This window comes from Empidonax traillii, unplaced genomic scaffold, assembly GCF_003031625.1.
Source record: "Empidonax traillii isolate 1590-97213 ecotype Southwest subspecies unplaced genomic scaffold, ASM303162v1 scaffold4:size3804566, whole genome shotgun sequence".
NCBI lineage: Eukaryota > Metazoa > Chordata > Aves > Passeriformes > Tyrannidae > Empidonax > Empidonax traillii.
The window spans coordinates 2,832,849-2,839,718 of record NW_020955197.1 but is presented as its reverse complement, the minus strand read 5'-3'; the positions used below and the strand labels follow the sequence as shown (position 1 = coordinate 2,839,718).

General features: G+C 51.6%; 1 long non-coding RNA gene across 1 annotated transcript; it reads left to right on the top strand.

Moving 5' to 3' along the window:
- Positions 1 to 1,366: 1,366 nt before the first annotated feature.
- Positions 1,367 to 3,190, top strand: LOC114054693. The gene is made up of 2 exons (XR_003570552.1): positions 1,367 to 1,665; positions 3,103 to 3,190. It is a non-coding gene; the product is annotated as an uncharacterized LOC114054693 (long non-coding RNA).
- Positions 3,191 to 6,870: the final 3,680 nt, after the last annotated feature.

The window sequence follows — 6,870 nt, the reverse complement described above, 5'->3', positions numbered from 1 at the left end:
CCGCCGCCACTTCAAGTTGCAAAATCAGAAACGGCAAACAAGGCTGTCGGGAGAGGCATTCAGGAGAGTAACACGCCGGACACGCACACGCAGGCAGACACGCGCGCACACGCCCGGCACACGGCTCCCCACTCGCGCACTCGCACACACGCACGGGCACAGGCACACGCGGTCCGGGCGCTACGAGCGCGGAGGATGCGCAGGCATAGAGGAAGCCGCGGCGCCGCCGAGGAGGAGGAGGAGGAGGAGAAGGAGGAGGAGGTGGAGGAGGAGGAGGAGGAGGGGAAGGAAGAGGAGGAGGAGGTCGCCGCTCGCCGCTCGCCGCCGCCGGGGCCCGGCCGCCGCCGCTCCCGCGGAGGCTGCTCCCGCCGCCGCTGCCGCCGGTGCCGATGCGGGCTCTCGGGGAGGAGGGAGGTGGAGAGAGGAGCCGTCCGCCGGCGATCAGAGCATGGAGGTGTCCGGGGGCCAGGTCCAGGGCAGGGCGCCGTCAGCCATTCAGGGTGGCGGAGCTGGGGAGCGCGGCAGTGGCTGGCGGGGTGCTGAGGCAGTTTGATCTCCTGTCGCGGCGGCGGCGAAGGAGGAGGAGGAGGAGGTTGCCGGTCGCTGCTCTTTCTCTCCCGATCTGCTCTCTCTCGCTCTCTGTCTCTCTCGTTCGCTCGCGCTCTCTCTCGCCTTTTTTTTTTTTTTTTTAAAAAAAAAAAAAAAAATTCGCAGAAAAAATCGGATGTGACTAAATTCGCAGAGGAGACGAATTCACGGCGAAGTATAAAAATAGAGAACGGGAATAATAATGACACTTGCAGGAAAAAGAGAGATCCAAAGTAGGTCGAGTAAATAAATCCTCTTCTTTTGCTCTTTCTTGCCCTTTCCTTCTTCTTCTCCAGTGAGAGTGCACGATGCCGGTTGCGAGGAAAAAAAAAAAAAAAAGAAAATCGGAGGAAATCGCCGTCAAAAAGATTCTTTTTGTTTGTTTGTTTGTTTGCCTAAAAAAAGTATTTCGGGTAAAAACTCATCAGCCAGAAGAGAAGCCCTCCCCCAAAATAAAAAAAAAAAAAATAGGCAAGAATGGTCAAAATAGTAACGGTATTAAGATGTGAACGCGTTCTCTCTTTCTCTCTTCGGACCTTTCCCCCCTCCCCCCAATTCTCTCTCTCTGTTTTCCCCCTTTTTCTTTCTTTCCGAGTTTTTTTTTGTTTTTGTTGTTCGGTTTTTTTTTTTTTCAGTTTCACCTCTCTCTTCTTCTCTTCTCCTGCAGAAATGAAGCGAAAGACACAAGGAGGAAGGGTGGAAAAAAGAAGAAAAGGAAGGAGAAGAGGGAGATGAAGGGGGGGGCCAAAAAACTAATAGAATATGCAAGAAAGGGGAGGGGGGGAGAGACGGGAGAGAGAGAGGGAGAGAGAGAGAGAGAGAGAGAGAGACCCAAAAAATGAATGCGTTTAAACGGGAAGCCTAGCAGAGCAATGTTTCCGAAAGGGGGATCTGCGCGAATGTCTGTATATAGTGAACTTTGACACTACTATTGAAACTGACACGTTTCTATGGAGATCGCTGCCTTATATGGAGCTCGTGTCAAGGAGCCAAGAGAAGGGCTGCTGGCAACTGATAATCAAAGGCGACTGACTGGTCAGAGCCCTGAATTGGGGGGAGAGAAAATGGGAGGCTAAGGTTAGCCAAGCCTCCTTCACTCCATTGGTTACCCCCCCACCCCTAGCTTTCCATCCCCCCTATTTTTTTTTTTTTTTTTTTTTTTTAAATTCACCGCTACCTAGTGACTGGGATGGGGAAAGGAGGGGAGGAGAGAGGGGGGAGGGAGGGGGGATTCTTCTGACAAGCACAATTTACATTGAGCTCACCCTGTGCTGCTATTTACTTTGAGATCTGATTAGCATGGGTCGTCTACGGTCCTTCTACCCGCCCCCCTCCCAGCACACCCATGGACTGAAGAGGATGCATTGCTATAGGGAGAAAGGGGGAATTAAAGGGGGCTCCCCGTGAAAAGTTGGTGTGAGGTTTTTGGTTTTTTTCACCTCCACGTCTGAAATCGGGATTTCTCTCCTGCTTTCCCACTGCAAAAGTCAATCCAGGGGTTTTAATGATGGAGAAGAAAACACTCGCCCTGCACGGAGGAAGCGGCGCCCGTATGCGCGCGCCCTTGAACACACGTGCGTGAGCGTCCACGCACACATTCACATCCCCATACGTGTTCCCATCTCACCTTGGGCTATTTTTGCCCCTTGTTCCTCCTTCCTCACCCCTCATTCCTCACCTAACACGCCCATCTGCCTCCCTGACGGACTCCGCGCTTCCCCCGGGGGGGTTTTGTCCCCACCCTTTTAATTTTACTTTCGGGATATGTGAGCGGTCAGAACAGACCCAAACGGCCAGCTCGCAATGCCCTCCCCCAGGTTCCCTGATGTCCCAGAGTGAGTCGCGCAGAGCGGGTACGGGGAATGCGGGGGAGTGGTGGTGGGGTGTCGCTCCCCCTCCTTTCCCTCCGCTGCCCGGTGCGGCCTCGGCCCCGGCGGAGCAGGAATCGCTGGCGCCGGCTGCCATCTAGTGGGCACCGAGCCGCCGGGCCGGGGGAGCCCTGGGGGGGCCTCCGCAGCTGTCTACGGCCTTTCACTCTCCTTTTCTCTTAAAAAAAAAAAAATCTTTTAAAATTTTTTCAATATAAAACTGTGTTGGAAAGAAAACCCCTTCTCTCCAGTTTCTACGTCTTTCCCTAGCCTGCTTTCCCGGCAGCTTCCCTTTGCGAGAGGTCTGAAACGGGGTTGAAAGGCTGAATGTGACAAAGAAGAAACAGACTGTAAAAACTGAACACCCTAACAAAAAAAAAAAAACCCTCCAAAAATAACATCCGCAACCTGCCCTACTGGACAACCTACCCGGCTCTTAGCTCCCATTAAAGTTTATAATCAGATTAGAAGCCGTATGAAAAACCTGCTGGAAGGAAGAAAGGGGATGAAATAGGCGACAGAAGTTTTATTGTTATTATTAATTTTTTTAAAGTAATATTATTTTAATTAAAAGTAAAGAGGAAAAAAAAAGCCCCCTAACGTTGATGTATCATGATCACGATATTTTTTTTTCTTTCCCTGTCAGCTCTGAAATCTGAGGCTGGGAGCCGCCTGGAGAGAAGACTCCTTCATCATTTCTAAGAACAGAATAAACGCCTGAATTTGCCCCGAAATAATGAAGAGATTTTCAATGAGTGCCTTGACCAAGCCGTCTCTGTTGTATATTGCATTGATAAAAAGGATGTTATTGACTATGCAACAGTAGGCTTCTTTCCTCTCTCTCTCTCTCTTTCCCAATAAACTCCCAGTCCTGTCTTTTGGTCAGTGAAAAGGTGAAACGAATAAGATTAAATAGGACAAAAAAAGCAAGCTCGGTATGTATATCATCTAGATTTTACTTCCCAGACTGTGAAGAGACACGGAGTAAAAGAGGCAGAGCAAAGCACGGAGAGAGAGAGGAGGAGAGAGAGAGAGAGAGAGAGAGAGACAGAGGCACAGACACAGAGGCAGAAAGCTTGAGAGAAGGTAGACGGACCCAGCAGCCGCAGCCTGGCTCCTCCCGGACCGGGCACCCTGCCGACGGCCCCGACTTCTCGGGCCACCCCAGGCAAGTCGCCGCTCCCTTCCTCGTGGTTTCGGGGCGGAGGGAGGGGTGTGGGGCCGCGACACTTGGCGGGGAGACCTTCTCCAACCTTCCCCCCCCCCCCCCCCCCCCCCCCCCCCCCCCCCCCCCCCCCCCCCCAGACTACCCTCCCCGCCTCACCCATTGGCATCATTCAGTTTAGGCATCCCGTTATTTGGGAGGAGTGAGAGGCATCTAGTCCTCATTTTGTCGGAGATTTTCTCTCCCCCCTCCCTTCCTTTCCCTTCCCCTTTCCCCCTATAGAAATATGTGTGGGTATTTCCACTGCCTCCTTCCCCAGATAATGAGCATGCCTCACAGAGGTGACCCACGCGGGTAAGGCAGGCACCGACCCCACATCCCAGACCTAGCAGCAGAGACAGGGCGCCGGGATGGGGAAGTGCAAGCACTCTAACGGTCTTCTCTTTCACCTGCTCTGTTTGTTATTTGATCATCTAATGAAAAGATCGATTGCGGCCTGCTTATCTGGGTGATATGTCAACAGATTACAGGGACAGCAATCAGATGTTTCGCAGCCGGGCTGGGCTCAACTGCAATCCGGAGAGGGCCCCAACACTCAAACTGCGCTAGTCAGGGCAGCGGGGGTTGTGCAGCGGGGAGGAATGTTCTCCCGTCGCCTGGCTGGAAACGCTTGGTGGTTTTCATTCGTTCTGTGAGGAGGGAAAGCAATTTTTAAAAGTGGGTTTTAGAAAAAGCGGGTGGGTGAAGGTCTGGTGAAGTTTGCTGGATTCCTGAGGAAAAACCCATCTGCGACGTCCTGTGGTTATGCAGTAGCCTGCTGGGGAGGGGAGCCGGGACGCTAGGCATCCATCAGTAAAAGTACTAGCCTCATGCCTCAGCTGACCAGGTTAAAGCACAGTTCAGTCCACGAGAGGCATTTCCTCTCCCCCACAAATTACAGGGACACTTAAAAACGACCACAACTCACATTTAATTGGGAAATTAGCTTTGATTCCTTTTTAACTTCTGCAGATCTGGAATGCGTAAGGGAGACTGTGCTGGGGACTCGGGGGCTTAATTTTCCCCTGTAACACCAGACACTTCCCCAGGCCGGGCTCCACACTGGGATCTGAAGGTGGTAAAGTTTTGAGAGGATTCAGAAACTGGTTTTGGTGGTCGTTATCGGCGTTGGTTTTTTCGTTTGTTTGTTTGTTCCCCCCCCCTTCCCCCCCGCTTGCAGTGTCTCTGTTCTCCATCCCCGCCTCCCTCGTGCAATCCAACCCGGGACGGAGCTGGTTCTCCTCTTTTCTGCAGTCCTCTTGTCCCCTCCGGAAAACGAAAGTTCCTCTGGAGATCAGTCGCGACAACTTTCACACACTGTTTCTGGTGGGGAGGGAGGCGGAACGGGGAGGAGGATGGTGTGGGTAGAGTGTGTGTTAGAATATAATATAAACTCCAATACATGGTATTATTACTATTTTGTGAGTGGCCAGGTTGCATGTAATTTGGGGAGCTGAGGTATGCAGTCTGTGTTTTCCTAAGCAAACATTAGGTGCTTGTTTCATCTGTCAAGCTCCAATAGGCACTATCTATATTAAAAAATGTGCTCACTTACATACATGTGTATATATATATATATATATATATATGCGCACACACATAAAAAAAGGGGTAGGTGGAGGACAGTAAGTGTGGACTTACACAGGGTGCAGTGAAAAGCTCTGTAAAAAAATGTAGTTCTTGCTCCCAGTTCTTAGCCTTTTTAGTCGTTCCCAGCTCTGACCTGTGGATACCTTCTAGCTGGAATGCTGTAAAACGAGAGGGTTGCATTGGGGTTCCCCCCAGTCTCTGCGTGTATCCCTCGGCTGAAGCTGTCAGGGCGGCCCCTCTCCCAGGCCTGGCCTTTTGTAAAGGGAATGTGAACAGCCACACCGAGACCACCCCAGCCTTAATCACGTGCCGCAGCCCTGCTGTCCCCCAGGCTCTCACAGCCGGGATGGGCACGGCAGTACTGTGCCAGGCTTCTATAACCTGTGGTGCCCAGCCAGGCCTCATTTCTTATTAGCGATGCTGGGTCCTTTCCTCCTTTTGCTTCCCCCCCCCCCTTTCTTTTTTGCTCACTTACACTACCTCTGCAGCAGCAAACCTGAAGGATTAACCAAGTTTCTTGAAGAGTGCAACACATGATGTGTGTATAGGAAGTGGTGCTTTTTGAGGGGCGACAGTCGCCCCTTGCCCTGATCAGATAGTCTGTGGTGAGTGGCATCACCCCGAGCAGACGAGAAGTCGGGCTTGCTCCTTCCGAGGGTTGTGCTGCTCTCTCGCTGCCTCCCGTAGCACCTGCCAATAGGTCCTGCGGGACAGGCATACTGGGCCACTTTGTGCCGACTCGCTGCTTTCCAAAGGAAGCCCGACGCCTGGGGATGCCCCCCACGGCCGGGGAGTCCCGAATGGGCATCTCTCCCTTCCCTGCAGATATCCCTGTCACTGTTTCCCAAAACCATTGACCAGGCCGTTTCAGTACATCCCAAAGAAGGCGACTGGCTATGGGAAAGAGGCCCTCCACCTTTCTCTGCTCAGCCCTCTAGCCAGAATCCGCACATGCTCGGGCCACCCTATCAAGCATAGCCTGCTTTATTTTATATATATATATATATATATATATATATATATATATATATATATATATATATATATATATATATATAATAATAAAAATCTCTTTGGAGCACACTGCTTCACTCCGCCTCCACTGTGAAACATCATCCTGGGGTCACGGCCGACATCCCCCCCGTTATCCGAAGCAGCTGCACATCACAGCGGGTCTCACTACCCAAGAGGAGGGTATCGTGTGTCCCACCCCGCCGCGGAGAGCCTACTGCTCCTCGTCCTCCGCGTGTGCTTAACCCAGAGGCGAGACCGCCCTTCCTCTCCGTGCACACCTCCTTCTTCCCTAGAATTATTTTAGACGGGATTTGCAAAATATCGGTGTGACAGCGGCCCCCCATCCCCCGCAGTTCCCTCCGCCACGCCCTCGAGAAGGCAATCTGCCATCCCTGCACCCTTTCCTGCAGCGGGGCCGCGCCGATCCAGGTTTGTCATTTGTTAGCACTCAAAAGTACCATGCTCCGGTGCCAAACAGAAAATAGGCTCTTGCCATCCCTCCAAAAAGAAAAACCTGAGCACCCGACAGTCTGCCTTCTTTTCTAATACAAAAAAAAAAAAAAAAAAAAAAAAAAAAAAAAAAAAAAAAAAAAAAAAAAAAAAAAA